General features: G+C 36.7%; 1 protein-coding gene and 1 non-coding gene across 17 annotated transcripts in view; both read left to right on the plus strand.

Moving 5' to 3' along the window:
• Positions 1–641: 641 nt before the first annotated feature.
• ADD1 (adducin 1) overlaps positions 642–18497 on the plus strand; it is a 65515-nt gene continuing 47659 nt past the window's right edge. For 12 of the 16 annotated variants that reach the window (XM_026846811.1, XM_026846817.1, XM_026846820.1 and 9 more), the window contains exon 1: positions 15910–16030. The gene's annotated coding sequence lies outside the window, so the exon portion shown is untranslated. Of the gene's footprint in view, positions 867–923; positions 1038–12022; positions 12043–15909; positions 16031–17278; positions 17304–18497 lie in introns of those variants that run through there. The other 4 variants (XM_026846813.1, XM_026846814.1, XM_026846816.1 and 1 more) reach the window with 4 other exon arrangements.
• LOC113479440 lies at positions 16084–16239 on the plus strand. The gene has a single exon (XR_003398254.1). It is a non-coding gene; the product is annotated as a U1 spliceosomal RNA (small nuclear RNA).

The raw sequence follows: 18497 nt of genomic DNA on the forward strand, positions 1-18497 counted from the left end.
AAGGAGAGATTTGACAGAAGGTTATCTACATGCCAAGGGGAAGACAATGCATGAGGCAGGTGCCTGGACCCTGCAGGTGCAGAGCACCTGCAAATCTTATTGAGCAGACTTTGAGCAGGGACAAAGTATGCTATCTTGTATGTAAATACATCCACCAGGTTTAACAGGGTTCAGCACTAGACAGGTGAAGTGACTTTAATGTTTTAGGCTTATAGCAGCAGTTCTTACAAAAAAAGTTCAAACATGATTTGCTAATTATTAGTAATTACACTAACATGTGTCCTGTTGTGGGATGTTTTTGATGAGGCAGATCTATGTCCAGCACCATCTTCTTATATCAGATGTGCCATAATCATTTTGTGTCATCACTTGACAACTAAACCACTGGTTTTGGTTGTTGAATTCACATACAAGTTTATGTATATCTCCATGGCCAGTTTTTCCATTCTGAACAGTAAACAAATGAAGATTAATTGCCAGAAAGAGTGTACTAGGTAAGTGGAGTGTGTTTCCTCCATAGAGGTGGTTGGGAGCAGGTTAGATTCCTCCCATATTCCAAGGGAGAGATGTTTACGGCTCCTGAAGACACCCATCAGGTTCTGCTAGCAGTGACTATTTTCTTTTGATGTGGTCTCCGGCCGCTCAGCGGGACGGGGCGCGGGAGGGGCCGGTTCCTGTCAGCCCGCTCCCAGGAGGGACGGTCCCTCTGCCCGCGCCCGCCGCCGTGAGCCAGGTGGGATGCTGCGGCTGCCGCCGCAGGAAGCGGCCGCTCAGCGTTTAAATCTCCGTTGCACCCGAGCGATGCGTCTGCTGGCTCTTGCCCCACCGCCCTTCTGCTTCACCTGCCCCTTCTTCTAGTCTGCGAGGTGACCTGCTGATGAGGCTTGGCCGAATGCGGGCGTTAGGGTGTCCAACTAATCGTCCGCAGAGGACGTAGGAATGAAGGAGGAGATGTGATGCGTTTGTGCGGTGTTATTGATTGGTGGGGTACCCGCAGCAGCAGCAGACGGGCAGTTTTGTTTCTTCTGCGGGAAGGGGTATCTATATTTTAGCATTTCCAGTGTCTGCTTTCGATACAAAATGTCACATGTCTTTCTGCTGCTTCACAGTCTCTATGCTGCTTTTAAGGTTGATTCTCAATCTACATTGGTTTCAGTGAAAACTAGCAATTAGGGAGGGGGAAAATCCAGTCAAGCTGGAAAAATATCCATGGCTGTACTGAGAAGGGGGTTAGGAATAGCACTGGGTTTAAATCTTTCATGAGATACTGCAGTAGCTCAGTGGTGTGAGCTAATTACTGGTTTTGTTTTATTCTCTGCTTTTAAGAAAGTTGCTACAGATCATAACACTGTCGTATACCGAAAGTGTCTGTTTTCTTGCGTGATGACTTATGTCTTTATACGGAGCTCTACAAAACATGTCTACCTTCAGTTTATGAATTGTCAAACTGCAACTGCTGCTAAATAATTTCTGTAAGCTTTGCTGAAAGCTACAGGTACCTCCATGCAGACAGGCTGTTTACGGCTCTGGGATCTTGTAGTGTGACTGAGTGTGCTAACAGAATACTTGGCAGTTCTTAGCTGCTGCAAATTCATTCTTTTTTTGATAGAAGAAAATATTTTAAAAATAAAGGAAAACAAACTACTTCAGGAACGGGTTTCCATTTTTATTTATTAAATTAATTGCTGTAACAATTCTGCGCCTCACTGAGGAAATACTCTTTTTAGAGCTGTTGTATAATAAGTGAGAAAAAATGCAACTGTAGACTGGACTTCTGGAGCAGGTGGCTTTGGTATTTCTTTATATTCAGTAGGCAGATTTGATGTGAACATGTAAAAATAGTCTTAGGTGAACATAATGTTCTATGTAGTTTGCCTTAATTACAAAATTTAAACTTGGTAGTTTTCTTACAGTTTTGAGGAAGAGACAGTTTTAAGTTTTTCCATATTCACTGTAGCAAGATAATATACGCATTACTATGTTTGCATGTTAAAGTATCTTGTTTTACTGGAGTTCTGTTTTCTTTATGAGCTTTTTTTGGCTAAAAAACATGGTGTTGCCTGAATATTTTCTTTTTATAGCTGACTATTATAAAATGGTGTGAGAAATCTGAACATTTGTGCTTCATCTGAAACAAGCGCTTTTGCTAGCATGTTGTGCCAGTAAATTCATTAGAGTATGGTTCACTAATGCTGTAGAGTGATGAAGGTCATTTACTGAATCAGTGTTTTTCTGTGACAGTTCTTTCTAGATGTCTCCAACAGAAAATGACTCAACTCTTCTCATTCTTTGAGATTCGCCATCAATATTAGATGTTATTTTGTGTGTATGGAATCGGATCATTTGAGGAGATTATGTGGGCAAACCCATTTGAGCACTGAGAGCGTTTCACAGGAGCGAGGATATAGCTACTTCTGCCCCATTCAAGTCTTGGTTTTTGAAGCGTAGCATCCCAGCATGGAGTGCTTTAACAAATCTCCTCACCCAACATCCCATGACTTGCTATAGGAGGAAAAAGCTAAATTTCTAAGTTGCCAGTTTTGTTAATAAATAAAACAAAATATTTTAACCGGAGGTTTTGAACTAGTGGAAGGATGCTTAGCATGTTAATCACTAGTAAGCATACAACCTCTATGTGACAAGCACTTTCTAACTCTGAGGAGGCTAGAAAGTAAATCTTTCACCCACTGCTTTTCTGAGTTGTAGAAATAGTTTTCTTAATTATTTAAGAACTGTAGTAGTGGTGAATAGTGAGTAATTTGTAAATCCCAAACCGTTGCTATGCAAATGAGCCAGTCCTGCTTTGAGGGAAAAATTCATAGTAACAAAACTTGCCCACGACTTTTATGAAGGAGACCATATCTAAAAAGTGTTGCTTTTGTTGTGCAGCGAGGACACCTGAAGCATAAGGATATGAAGTAATAAAATAAAGCTAAATTTCTGATTTTGATGGCTTTTAAATCAGAATTTACTCTTGCACCATGCTGCATGGCAGAAAGCAATCTCTGAAATAGCACTGTATTAGTAATTCATACTGTAACTCTTAGACACTTTTGGAGTGATAGGTGCTTTATATTTAAAAAGTGAGCAGGTATGAATGCAAGTTTAAACTGCTGATTCGGCTGTGCAGGTCATTTGACATGTGCTGAGGAACCTGTCTAAAGCTCTTCTGATAAATTATATGTCTAATATAGTAACAGATTCAAAAGCAGGTGCGCCTTTTTTTTTTTTTTTTTTTAATAGTACAAGTTACTAGATTACCCGAGTTTTGCAATTTTCATTAATATAATTTGAACAGCCTTCTCAGTGGAATAGGAAAACATTACCCAGTCTTGCCGCTTACACAACATTTCTCTTTAAAAATACTCCTTTTTTGGTAGGGCTGAGGACAGTAGCTGAACAAACCTGTCAGTAAAGGAAGAGGTGAAGTCTGAATCATGTAAACCAGTTTATTTATGGAGAAAAGCTTCTTTTTATTAGAGGTAGTAATGTTTAAAAATTACTGGTTATACAGATATTTTGATTTATTATAATTTTTAGTTTAAAATTACCTTTTTCTATTGTTACTTTCCCTATCACTTTGAAGTATTGTGTGTACAATAACAGGGTTCCATAGTAATTTAATGGAATGTTAAACATTATGATAACATTTGTTACCATCTCAGTAAGCATTTGTTGTTTATTGAGGATAATCCTTAGTCAGACTGAAGCAAATAATTGGTTTCTTCCCTCACTAGTCAGAGGATGTTGTTTACTGTGGTCTTGTCCGGTCAGAAATGTTAGTGGTTAGTAGTTGCAAAAATTGTAAGGGCAGAGACTCCAGCAAACACCCTTTCCACTACTGCTTTTCAAATCAGGTAGAACATGAGATGATGTAATTTTTCATGACCGCTCCAGTTTAACCATTTGGTCTGGTCTTGAACAAAGTTTTAAGTATTGTTGCTACTTTGGGGAATTTTAAAGTCTAACTGTTTTTTATTTCAGGGAAAATTAAGTTTTAGTGTAGAGGTGGATTTGAATAACTACTACCAGTCAAGCTGGCTGGCCAGTATGTATGCTTGCTGATTTTGCTGGATTGATTCTTTGACCCTTAAGAAGAAACTGAAAATGTCGTCCTTGAAGGCGTAGCCAAACAGGAGTAACAACTTGTTCAGCACCTTCCTAACTTCCTCCTTTTGACCTTGCTTATTAGATTACATTTTGAGAAATGATCTCTGCCTGCTCTGTTGGATGCAGTTATTCAGTGAAAGATCAACCTTACAAGCTCAGATCAGTTGTGTTAGCAAGTGGGACATAAGAAGAGTTTTTCACTATCACTTATTTGAGTGGTTTTCCCTGCAGATTAATTAAAAATCAACATACATGAAAGTGCATTTCAATTTAATTTTAAAACTGGGATATTAAGAGCTACTCTTTAAAACTTGAGATTTTGAGTTTCTGTGCTCTTCAGACTAGTAAAATATTCCTTTGCATTTTTAATTGACTAATGTGTTGGGTTTTGTCTCTTAAAATTTCTGATTTTTACAACATATGTTATGTATGGTTTTCAGATCTTGAGTCATGAAATCTGTAAAGATGGGGAGTAAAATATTTCAGAGTTCTGTTATTTTTCTTCCATATACCTAATTGAATTGCTGAAAAGTGGTCATGGAAACAGCAAGCAGTAAATGCAGTTAATCAGTAACGCTTTATGCTATCTTTGATACTTTCACATCAAATGAGTAGATAAATGTTAAGTTGTTGTGGTATATTTATGCACCAAAGATTAGGGGGAAATCAAATTACTATACGTAAAATCTCAGGTTTTGTTTGAAATCAGTAAACATGTAAAAGTGACTCTGGACTAAGAACTGTAAATTTGACTTGCAGCCATAGAAACTTAATTTATTTTGGGTTTGTTTTCCTTTTGTGCTTACAAATTTCAAATTCTTATTGTGGTGCTTTCTGTGCTTTTTATCTCCATCTTGTTTTACATCTTGAATCTTGAGCGGTCTGATACGCTATTTCAGCTTTATTATAGCTAATCCCAGATTAAACTAGCAAGTGTCTGGGAAAACCTTGACCCATGAAGATTGTCTTCTGTGGTTTTTTTTTGTTTTTGGGTTTTTTTTTTATTATATACTGAGCATAAAGTTACTGTTCCTGTATTGTGACTGTGGAGGTGAAGGATAAGGTATACTTTGAGTTTAGTTGTCTTTTAACAAATGAAACGATTTTTTTAGGTATTGTCACCACAAAATACTGCTGAAAATCTATGAAGCATGTGAAACTTCCATCTAAAATTCAGCAAAAGATGACAGTGCTGCTGTTGTGCATTAACTGAGAAATGCAGTATACTTGTTTTTTTTCTTCAGAAAATCTTGTCTGGCAAAGTTTTGCATAGTAATTTTTGCATCAACACAGCTTAAAGTATTCCAGAGTTAAAAGGACTGACTTTATTTTTCTCTTCAACCTCTGAACCTATTAGTTATGTTCAGCTAAATTTAATGGGAAAATGGTGACTTCAAACATACAAAGTTTTTGCCAGTAATGGGATAATCTGATGGCCGGACTTGTGCCCCTATGAGGAGAGGGGCATGGCTCCTGATTTGTTTTGAGGAGCAGGAGCGTGTGACTGTGCAGCTGTTACACACTTACCTGTCAGTCAGTATAGGGGTAGCTCCAAACAAGTCGTAGTGTATTTTTCACTTGTGCTCAGGTGAGTGGAGGAGCAAGGATGGATTCATGCAGGATGTAGCAAGGAGTATGAGGACTTTGGATAAAAAAGGATAAATAGGGAAGCATAGGAGACTTGAGTTGATAGGAAATACTGTTTCATTAGTTTTGTCTTCAACTACCAAAAAGGTTTTTCATGATTTAGGTAAAATGCTACACAACTAAAGTATTGTTTTATTTCTAAATGTCACTTTAATTTTCCATATGATTTGAATAACAGTTTCAATGTAAAGCACAAGATTCTATTTTGATTCTAAAGTAAATTTTCTTTCCTTACTCTGGATACAATTTTTAAGCCTACTAGTATATATAGCAAGGTGTGGTGTGGTTTTTTGTTGTGTTTTTTTTTTTTTTCCCCCTCCCTCTTGGACTTAAAATTAGATAGTGAGTTTTCAGAGATACTTTGGTAATTTTGGATGTAGGTGATAACTTGAAAGCATTTTGGAAAAATTCTGTATCTTTTATGAGTGAATTAAAGATGGATATGTCAGGAAATTGGTGTTTGTTTTTTGTAAATTATTTTTCATAAAGTGTTGGTGGCCAGAAGTATACAATAAAAATGTATTTGGTTATGTAGAACATTTGCAGTACAGTGTTAAACTATTTTGGATTCTATCAATAGGCAGGAAGAATAAATAATGATCTTAGATGTTTGCTAGATCTCAACTGTACACATGAAATTAACTCTCTCACCCCTGTTTGCTTGTATAAGGATTAGGTAAAAAGTTAGTAAATTCTTGAGAGCTTTCCCAAAGCAAGTAAATCATGTGGGTTTGGATGTAGAGGGAGATAAAATAGATATGCTTAATCTAAGAGAAAGCTATTATCTCTCTTATGTGTCATGGAAAGCTGGTGGATTTCTGTGCCTCGGACTCAGAGGACCATCCTGTTCTCTTTGATTGCTGCTACTTGTAACTGAATGTCTGACTGTGTGTTTTTCCCACTTTCAATCTACTTTAGAACCCGCACTAATTTTGATGCCGCTGAGTTACGTTGATCATCTTATACTGAGATTCTTGCCTTTTTCCTGGAAGGAGGGGATGTTTGTGATTGCAGCACAGGATAGGGATTTTGATAGGTGGGACTTCTGGATCTGCCATGGTCTTTATTGTTGATGTAGGACACTTTCTTTGACTCAGTTGCAGTCTGTAGTGGAGATGTTGATTTAAGGACAAGGAAACCCCAGTTAAGATTCCCATATCCTTGCTTCACAATTGTGGAATGATAGTCCCTCCAGTATCCTCCAGTTTTCCCTCACTGCAGCAGCCTGGGGAGGAGCCAAGAGCAGAGAACACAGTGAACGGTTTGCTGCACAAATTGGAAGAAGGTAGTCTCTCAAACTGTTCTCTGGCCTGCCCAGCCACCAGAAAATAAAGAGCATTTTGGCAGCTGGTCAACGAAAACCAGAAGTGGTGAACAGAAGGCTGGGAAGCATGGTTAAAATCTGAATGTCAGCCAGAAAAGCTGGACCTAGGCTGTACTGCAAATTATGAGGGCAGCCTGATTAATTGAACGTTCTGGCTAGTGGAGAATTTGCTTGAGGCTTAGAGTCTTTATGGGTCAATACTTACCACTAAAGTGGGGAGACACCCCTCCACACCTTAAGCAAAGCTCACAATGTCAAAAAGAAACCTGTTAGCTGCATTTGCCACTTCAGCTTCATATTTAATGGGTTTGGGATCCCATCTAATGGGAGTGGGCTAAAGTATTGAAATACAAGAAGACTGACACTACTATTTTTCTTGCTCTCTTTTCAGACGTTAACAACTATGGTATTTGTTGATACTGGACTAGTGTCCTGTATAGTGTATCCAGTAATGGTAGTTACTGGAGTCACTTAAATTAAGAATGAGGCATACTGCAAAGAAAGAGGCATTTAAAGACCTTTAATCAGGACTAAACACATTCCTAAATAGTACTGTATTTGTTACAAGTTATTGATTGGAAGACCTGTTGTGATACCAAATATTTAATGGTAGAAGGAAAAATGAGGTCATTCAGTCTGAAATTCTATATTTGTTACTTTGCTGCTTGTATTACAGTTTTTGCTTGTTTAATTTAATTCTTAATTTGATAATTTTTAATGAATAGGATAAATTAAGTTAATTTGACTGAAACTCAAATCTAAATTTATTTTTTCAAGGATTTGATGATCTGAGAGTGTAATCTGGTAATTTTCTCCTCCCTCCTTTCTGTTGCTATAGTAATCCTAAATTTGAACCTTGTTTCTGCAGACTTTTTTTCCTTTCAAGTAAGTTTTATAATAGCCATGCAGTGTGTTCTCAAACAAAATATTGATAATACAGGTTTTGTTGTTCCTTTTTTTTTTTTTTTTTTTTTTTTTTTTTTTTTTTTCCATTTGGATGTAACATCTGAGGTAAAGCTTTAACTTGCTTTCTTTTTTTCTAACTCTGGAGAGACCCTGTGGCATTAATCTTTATATTCATGTTCTAGGCATATGTCATTTAGAGGGGGAAAAAAAGCAAGCAAAGGCCCAACTAAAGCAAAAAAAGACCCAAACCTGTCTCTGAGTGTTATGAAAAGCTGTTAATAATTGTAATTATAGAACTGAACATTCAGATTGCAAAGGCCATAACTTAGTTTAGCATACAAATGTTCTTGCACTTCCAGTTTTACAGCAATGTTCAGGGATTATTTGATGAGGTGCTTTGAGCTACTTCTGGCATGGCTGAACTTCTGATACAGCAATAAATGCATATAATTATGACAACAGTATAAAATATTTGTGCTCTTACCAAATTTTTATATATGAAAAAGTGGAGAGGCAAGATCTGAAAAGATTAATAGCAAATTGAAGATGAGCATCAGGAGTAAGCAAAAAACCCTAAAAAGTCTTGTCAGGAAGCATGGGGACAGTGAAATAAGACTAAAAATAATTTAGATACAGCTGAAAGACTACATGAAAATTTTGCCTTAATTTTCAGTGAAGACAATTTTGAACACATGCGCACTGGCAAATAGATCTTACTGAAGCAAGGTTATAAAAATAATTTCCATAAAGATGAAGTCGAACTTAAAGGATGCAGATCAGTGAGACTCTGTAATATTTACTCTGGAGTTTTGAAGTAGGTGGTCTGTGTAATTAGAGGTTCAGTTGTACAAATTGTTATTAAGGCAGAAGGATACTGATGGCTGGTTAGTAGCAGAAGTAATCACTATGTTTAGAGGAAAAGGTGGTTGGGGATAGTTACTGTGTCATTAGCGTGTCCTTAATATTCAGGGATTTGTTTAAATTTAGAAAGAGAAGCTATTCTGTATGGAGGTAAAATGAAAATGGAGTATGAAGTGATAGAGCTCGTAACAGAGGAAGAGTTTGTCAACAAAATCTGATGTCTCTTTTTGAGACACCTCACTTCTTGGAGAGGATACGTGGTTAGAGCTGACCTCTTTTAACTTAGGAGTCAATAATGTGTAGTATGATTCCATGTTAAAACTAGAGTGATGTTTCTGCGAAAATTTATTTAAAATGGTGTCAGGATGTGTTGAGTACAGATAGAACTGGATGACCAGAAGGTGATGTATTGGAAGGACGTTAGTAGTGGAATTTGTCAATGTAGTATTTTCATTAAAAACATTGATGTATTCCTACTTCTTATGCCAATCTTGTGTTTTCTCGTGTTTTCTCATCAGATTTCAAGTATTATCAATACAAAAATGGTTTTGCACAGAATGAAGTTGAGACCTTAGGACATGATTTGTAGAAAAAGGAGTCATATTCCATAGCATTTAAAAAATTAAGATGATCTTAGAACACTTCAGGATGACTAACCTATCAAATTTAGTAACTGTAAAAAGCGTTAGGATAACAAGTATGCTGTTGTTGCCCTACTGATATTTTCCTTTAAAGAAGTAAAGCAGTATTGACTTTTTCTGGTACTGGTGAAACCTCATCTGGAATATTGTAGCTAATTCCTGTTACCCTCTATCAAGTAAAAAGGGCATTTGGACTGGAAGAGGTACAGCAACCAATTGCTAGAATGACTTAAGGGAATGGAGAATGTGCTCCATAAGGGGAGCTCAAGGAGTGTCTTGTTTGATCTGGGAAAACAAAGCATGAAAGAGGTTGCTCTTCACAAAAATATGAGTGAAACAACACGGAGGGTAAAAAGAGCTTCTTAAACTTGAGGTATGAGAACAAATGGGTATAAACTATCCAAGAATAAACCTAGTCTGGAAATTAGAAAAGATGGTTCCTAAGCAACGGAGGCATAGAAGTCTGCAGCATCCTTCCCTTAGGAGTAGTGGAATAAGAGTGCCTTTAAGATGGAGCTGGTTAGCTTACATAAGGGGGGAGGAATGTTACGTAGTTTTCCACAGTACCTTGGGATTTAACTCCTTGACCTGGAATATCCATTCCTGGAATAATTCCTGTCTTGTTAGTCAAATATGATACAGTAACTTGACCAGATACTGTCCAGAGACCAGTAGGTACATAGGTGGTCTGTTTCTTGGAGAAATAGACCAGTTGGTTTCTGAAGTATATAAATGCTTATATCAAGGGATAATAAATGTTAGACAAGTAGGATGTTTTAAATACTGTTCTGTGTAATATCCTGCATTGTATCTTATGTAGTGAATATGTGTTATGTTTTGCATTAAGAAATCCCAGATCAACACAGTAATTCAACAGATTTAATGATGAGCCCTGTATGTTTTCTTTTTGTGCTGTCCTGCGTGATTGAAAGAAGCTGCTCACAACACATGCACAGCTATGTCATTGTCTTCATATTTGTCCTTTGAGAATTCTCCTTTGAGCTGTTTAAAAAAACCCATAAAAATTGTTGCAAGCTGAAGGGTTGATGTGGTCAAAAGCCTGTATACCATGTTGCTGTGTATTGCCATGCTGTTCCATTCTGTTGCTCTAAGACTTTGTCCATCTAATAAGCTTGGAAGCTTATATCTAATAAGAGGAAGACTTATGCTTGTGTTTGCACTGATGAGAGACGCTCCTGTATCTCTGCATAATAGACAGTTGGTGGTTTTAAAGGAAACTTGACAAAGAAAAGGGTTCTACTGCCTTCTCCCTGACAGAAAGACATCAGCTGGCAAATGGGAGAATTAATGTTGCCTGAGGTTACAATATTTCTCTAATTTATTAAATTGTTATGACATGTTAAATCATGCTTTAATTCCTGCTGAGGTATTTCAGACCCAAGAGGAAACTTGTAAATGTTCACTTGTGCAATTGTTTCATCTATATCAGTATTGTGTGTTACTGGGTATGTTCTTTTATATGAAGAGAAACAGCGACAGAAATAGAGTATCTGCTTTATATTTTTCTAATCTCTAACTCTGCCTTACTTACTCCTTCTAAATGTTCATCTAGGAAGCTTAATTTTTGGAAGGAAGTTCAAGCATGGAAAGTAGTTTGGTTAGGACAGGGTAGAAATTTAATGATGTTTGAAAGGTTCCTTCCTGACTGGGCTTAATGTGTATTATTGACTTCCCTTCAGCTGTTAGTTGAATTTCCTGTTGATTTTAGGTATAAATAATTGCCAAAGCAGTGTTTAGCCCTATCTGTGTGCTTAATTAGATTTCTTTATTCACAAGTTTAACAGTATTTCAGTGTTTTGAGAACTAATTTAGAAGACTGAGAACTAGATCTTATTCCTTTAAATTGCTGTATTCAAACATAATGATTAATGTGAATGGTAAATAATTATATAGGCATAACATCAATGACTTAATGGCATTTTGCACATGTTTAAGTGTTAATGTTAGATAAGTTACATCCCAAAATGGAATTCTGGGGGGAAAATGCTTGCCAGGTATAATTTTGAAAGCTATTAAATTATAGTTAATACTTTAAAGCTTGAGGAGGGTTTCTTTAGTACATGCATACCGATTATTAAGCAAATAAAGTTTCTTTAATCTCCTTTATTATTTAGACATTTTGTCTGTCGTTTACTGTTAAACACATGTGAACTAGAGACAGTCTCATGTAAAAAGAATCCGAAGTCTGAAGCTGTTTGGTAATAGTCTCCAAAGAGTGGATGACGTAGCAGATGTCATCTTAAAGATCTTGGAATGAGGAGAATATATTTAGGAATACTGGTATTTTGAAAGAATGTATTAATGTATGTGTAGTAGGAAAGCTGTAAAAGTTTATTATCTTGACTTTTTGTTCTTAAAAGTATGTCTTTCAACTAGGATTGTATAGGATTTGTCATGGTAACTGAGAAGTTGTCAGATTGAAGTAAATAATATTATTGCCTTGGAGTGATAGAAATGATTAAAAAAATTACTGAAAAGCCAAGCTTTTTTTTGCTTTTTTTTTTTTTTTTTCTCCTCCTTCTGGTGAACCAGGTAAATTTGTTTAACTGAAAATATACTATTAAACATTGGAGAGAAGAAAAAGCTTTTTAGCTTTATATGTGCTTTTTAGATTTTTTCTAAAATTCATTTATCTGTCAAAATTGAAGCTGAGCATGGCTCAGCTGTCTTAAATTGAAATAACCTCTTATTGTGCGGTCAAGAATAGCATCCCCTGTAGATGTGGCCTATGCTGTAGCTAGTTCTGAAAGGGATGCAGTCACTATTGGAGTAATTTCTATTTTCAGCAGCATATGCAGATCTGGCGTTTTAGTTTCTTATATGAGTATAACGTTGGTAATATTTTTTTTTTTTAGATAGTGTCGTGTTAGCTGGTGACGCTTTAAGTGTTCTTAGAGGTACATTTTTCGTGTTGGCACTGTGCCTCATGAGCACATAAAATTTAAACTGTTTTATAAACTGAAGATGCATGTTCATATCCAATTTGATTTTTGGAGAGTCAGAAAAATCTTACTTTCCCCTTTCCCCTTAAAGAAGAATGAGTGTACATCCTTTCCAAGATTTATGGGATTAGATTAGTTGCCCTGTGAAAAATGTTAAGGAATAGTGGGTGTAGACAGTAGCAACTGCATAGAATAGGTTTGCAACAAGGACATGCAGTACAATGACTTAGATAATGGGCTGTCCAGATTTTACCATTAATTTCTTCACATATTATGAAAGATCTAAAAAACGGAAACAAATTAAATTTGAGGCAAGTCTTGTATAGGTTACTTGAAACTTGGAGGAAAGCAAGGAACTTGAGGATGACTAACTAAGGTTGATAAATAATAACTTACGCTAGTGACATATATTAGTATTGTGTGTCATTGAACATCCTCATAAAACCATCTGATTTGTAGTGATGTTCATTAGAGGTCCATAAGATTAAAGATGAATGGTGGAATTTAAAGTATTTCCTGTTTATTCTTATCTGAGCTCTGAAATTCTATAGTAAGAGCTGGTACTGATAGGAAAGAAAACAGTGAGCAAGTGTGGGGTAGAAGAGACAGTTAAGGTTGGTTTTAGGGGAGACAGGTGAGAAAAATACATTGAAATAGGGTAGAAAATTAAATTGATACTGTAAGGTCAGAAACAGTTTTTAAAATCTGAATTACATTACACAGAGGATTTCTCTAGGATTTTTTACACATAATATGTTTAAAATACACTGCTTTTAAAAAATCACATTCTGTATTAGCCCATGGGATTTACTGCTATGAGGTATTGTTACGGTCAAGAGTTTAGCAATGTAAGATAAAACATTTTCTGTCAGTTACACAAGGAATGTTAAAATGTATGGAACTTTTTTCATGGTGTAAAGCATAAATCAATAAATCACTGCAAATGAGCGTGTGTGCATGTTGTACTGTTCTTAAAATTGCACACTGGCCATGGTTAATTAGGGTATTTGGAAAGTTAAATCACTAGTTTGATTGAGTTTGACAATTTTTGCCCTTTTAGACAAAGTTTTGTTGCTTGCTTATTAAATTGCAAATGGTTTTTACTCTGGCAGATACAGAAACTCTTTGTATACAGAATAGAATGCTGCAGAATCTCTTTATGAAATTGAAGCAGTTGACTAAATAAGCATTAGGCTTAATATTTGAGCATTAGAACTGCTGAACTTCTGGTTTAAAAAGAAACAAAACAAAACCAAACTTGAAGTTACTAATTTCTGGCTGCAAGGTCCCTGAGGTTGAATGGCCTGTGTGGACTGCATATATGTCTTGTGTGGGGACTTCTGGGAAAGACATGATAGAATATGTTTTTGTCTGGATATGCATAGGAAGGTAACATTTTAATGTTAAAAATGGGATAGTATGTGTCATTTATCATGCAGCTCTATAGAACACATTTTTGTAGGATTTCTGTTGGATTTCCTAAACTTCATTGGATGTTTTGTTACTGAACAACAAAGTGGGAATTGCTTGTGGCCTAGTATGCATTTAAGTATGCGGGCATGTTTGGTCCTATTGAAATCTCTTAAGGGCAGGAGCTTCTGTTGAAGAGATCTGATTGCAGGTTTGGATGGGGGAGCTTGTTTACAAATTACCTACCCTAGTCTGTTATCCAGCTCACAGCATGACCACACAAACAGTTGTGTAGGCTCAGCAATGCAGCAGGCACCATGTGGGAATAGCTGTCAAGGAAGAGTTTCAAAATGATATTGTACTCCTGAGAAAGCAAAATATGCTTACAAAATATGGAAACAAAGACTTAAATTAGATGTTTCTACATATAAAATAATACTGTTGTAAAAACAAGTACTACAATACAGCTCTAATGGAAGTGATTGTTGTTTTCATTCCACGCAGTTGGTAAGCAGCTCTCCAAGGAGATGGGCAAAACAACTTCCCAGGTTTTGTTGAGATCAGTTGGACTTCACATGGGCAGAAACTGCTGGCATGTATCCGACTGCATGCTGTTTGGGAAATAGCTGTAAAAGCTGGGTTTAGAATTCTGGCTTTGAATACAGTGTGCATGTCACTGTGTTTTGCAATTTCTAATGCCAGTAGCCTTTCAATGAACTTGAAAGAATTGTACATAGGTGTTTCAGCAATAAAATAGTGGCAGTAGGATTTCCAGAAAGATTTCATTTTACAGCTTGCGTCAGGAACAAAAGTACTTTGACAGGGCTGTGTGGATTATTCAGGATCTTTGTCTAACCAACTGATTTGATACAACTATGTCTCTTTGTTCATTATTTTAAATTTCTGTTTCTGGGATTATAAACCCAACACTGGATAGGTCTGATTTTTGGAACGGAGTGGGGAAAGGTCTCTGGTTACTACTAGGCAAACATAAGCACGTGTATTTTGTTGTTAAAAGTTTTCTAGCTATTGGTAGTGGTAATGTTGAAAGATGGAGGACGTTTTGTCCATGGATAGGAGTCCCAAGTAGGGATCTGAGTAAAAAACAATAATAAAAACAGTATGGTGGTGGACTTGTTTTTTAGACAAACAGTAAGATGAGAGATATGTAGAAAGATTGTTTTTCTACTATTAATCTTCAGATGTTTGTCAACTAAAATAATCCTTGCCTAAAGGTGTTAGTCTTTATGGATGGTGTTCAGTTTAATCTGGAAGCATGGGTGTGTTTACAACAGGACCCTTTCATGTTTTACATTTGGACTTGACTTCAGTAAGTGCAGAATGTGCAGAAGCATGATTTCAGTTTTGTTTGTTTGGTTTTAGTAATGGTTTTAGTTTAGTTTTGGAAAACGTTCTAGCCATGCAAAAACTATTGTGACCCTTTGGATACTTTTGGTATGGACCTCTGTCTTAATGTTTGGGGCTGAACTGTGTGCTTGGGGCTGGGTCTCTCAAAGCGCTGTCTGTGTAAGAGCAGGAGGGAGAGTTGATGTGTGTCCCCTAGGGTCTCAGACTGTGACCCAAAATGTAAATAGGTCCAGCTTGGCTTCTTCAGTGAAGGCAGCCTTTATAAATGTGCCTACTTTGTAACAACAGCAGAGCAGAGCACGAGTTGTTCTGTCTGTTAACTAGATTGTGGCGTGCAGAGCATCTGCAGCCCTTGGAGTAACTGAGCAAGTATCAGGTTTAGATTAGTCCTTGTCCTCCTGTAATACAAACAAAATCTTTATGCCATGGTTTCTGCACGTCCTTCTGTGTTTTATGCATACTCCTTTATTCTGTTGAATTTTCAGTTGAATAACATAACCGTATGGAGACTGGAATGGTCGTAGCTAAGAAATTAAGAAATAGGCCTAGTAGAAAGTGGGAGAGTGGCCGTGACTCCTGGAATGTTAAAAGTTTGGTCTGCCATAGACAGTTGTGTTTGTGATTCTGATAGTACCTTTGCTAAAACAGCCATTAAATGCAGTGTTTGCATGATTTACAGTGACTGGAGAAACTGGACTACTGCATTTCTCCCCAGATGTAATTCTGAAAACCTGTACAGTGAAGTAAATAACATCTTTTTGCCACTGTCAGGTGGAAACAATGAGAATCTCAGCTGGAAGATAAGTCCTGGTTTTGCATAATGTTAATTTATGCAGCCATATTCAGTTGTGCAATACTTGCCTGACAAGGGAGGCAGCATGATCAGGAAGATGGTTTTCTCATGGTGTTTCATCTCTTACCGTGTGGGTGTGCATGACCCTTGAGGTTTACCCAGAAGTAGGAAACATGACTGCATAATTTTGGGGTGGGGAGCACATTCACACTCCCCTGGGAAAATGTAAAACAGAAATTAGTTGCTCCTAAAATACTGTTCATGGGAGTTTCTTGACACGCCGTTTCCTAATGCGGAACACACAACAATCTAATACAGGGAAAATAATTCCAGTAAGACTTTTATCCATAGTTTATATGGCTTTAATCTGTAGATTAAAGTTGTCAAGAGCATTCTGAGAGATGGAAAACAGTATGCTCTTGGATTTGGGAACTGTGTAATGGGATGCACTTTGTCTTACTGTCCCTCCTTAAGATGTCTATGAAGATATTAATATCCTTTACATAGGGCATGTATTCCAAACACTGTCCAGAAATTTTCAGTGTAGGGTGGATAAAGGATGGTGTACTCAACTTTGTCTTCCTAAAATTTTTCATCTATCTGAAGGATTTACATGGTGGTTAATCAGGCATTTGTAAAGGAGGTTTTAGAATTTGAATAAGCTTGGTTGTTAGCTGTTTAATTTGGAAATAGAATGACGATACATATGTGAGGCTCACATTTCCAAGCTGGTTTTATGTGCAAGTTCAGTACAAAATCACATATGGAAGGTTTATGTCAAAAGTAATACTTAGACTTGCATTCTCCAAACTTGTTTCCTCCTGCATACAGGCTTTTAAAATTCTGTTCAATTTTACTGTGTCAAGAGACTAAATTGGTCTCATAATTTATCTAGATTTCTGTCCTTTCCTCCATCCCCCATCAAAACTGGGAAGCGCTATAAAAGAATGGGGGTGCCACCCAAAGAAGCCTCAGCTGAATGTGAATGGGAAATTCATGAAAAATTCAACATCTCTACTGCCTTCATCTGCCTTATTCAACCCTACTTGAGATCTCCAGTCTTCATATTGTCCTCCACCTCATTTATGTGCTTTGATTCACTCTCTTCTAGCGCAAACTGGTAACACACCCATCAACCACATTTGTGCTGCTTACATATCAAACTTGCTGGTTCCAGCATAATGCCTGCACACTCTCTAATCACTAGCAATTTCTGAATTACATGGATTCTCTGCCAGAAAATAATGGCTGAATTCATGCCTCTAGTCATGAATATTCAGGTTAGTTCCATCTCAAAAAACTCAACCATCTAGTCTCGTAATAATGCAAGATGCTTTTCTTGGGCATTTGCTGTAGGATCTCCAAAGTTATATTAATCAAGAAATAGTAAATTCACCTTGTGGCTCTGTTGCCAAGTAGTGATGCACATGGTTTCTTAGGCTCTTCATCCTTCTTTTTGTGATTTCATGATCTTTTGGAGCAGCTGTGCTAATTGCTTGTAACTTTCTTAACATTTCCTGAAAAGCATACTTAAGATCGATGATGTCATTGCTTAACAAATCTATCAACAAAAATGGAATATTGTATAAGAAAAGGACAATTTTAGTTTAACTCTGATGCAAATAAAAATTGCATAAGTGTAAGTTCTTTAAAAAAAAAAAGGGGGGGGGCGTGTGTATGTCAGATTCTCTGGAAACTAATTATTACTGTTGATGGATAGGCAAGTTAGATTTTTTTTTTTTTCCCCTAAGGTCTTGTACCTCAGAGCAAGAGCTCAGACCAACACAAGAAAAGTTAATAACATAATAAAAATAGATATCATTTAGTACATCTAACATTTGTGGCACTGTTCCTTAATGTAATATGTAAGGAACATACTTTACTTTGGTCTGGAAAGCAAACCTGATACTTATGCACTTTTAATTTGCCCTTGCTTCAATAAGAATGTGTCTCCAAATCAGGATGTGTAAGAGCTGTTATTAAGGTTTAATAATTGTGGTGAATGAAGAAGCTGAACTACAGTATTTTGATTTTTGCAGTACTTTTTGCAGGACTCTTTTATAAATCCCTAAGCCTTTTTACACAATCAGAATGAACATAAAGCAGAATCTGATAATTATGTGCTTGATTTTTAGAATTTGTTTCTTAATAGACTTCCTTGATAAAGTAACATTTAATTCCAGTAAAAACCCTGCAGAATCTTTTCCTACTCCCCTCTTTAAAGGTCCCACTTCCAGCCTCCTAATGAGCAGTAATGTAAATGGAAATTTTTTGTTTAGATGTGGTCTTTTCCATACTGGAGGCGAGACTGAGGAGCAGTGCCTTGGTGTCTTTGTTCATACATGTCCATAGGCAGTTTGGAGGCATTCTGGGCATGCCACATTAACTGTTAGTGATCTATGGGGTTTGTATACTGAGACTGTAAAGTGTGGAGTTGTTCACAGTCTGTCATACTTTCGAACCCTTGAAAATAC

The sequence above is a fragment of the Athene cunicularia genome (assembly GCF_003259725.1).
Source record: "Athene cunicularia isolate RWA chromosome 4 unlocalized genomic scaffold, athCun1 chr4_part1, whole genome shotgun sequence".
Taxonomy (NCBI): Eukaryota; Metazoa; Chordata; class Aves; order Strigiformes; family Strigidae; genus Athene; species Athene cunicularia.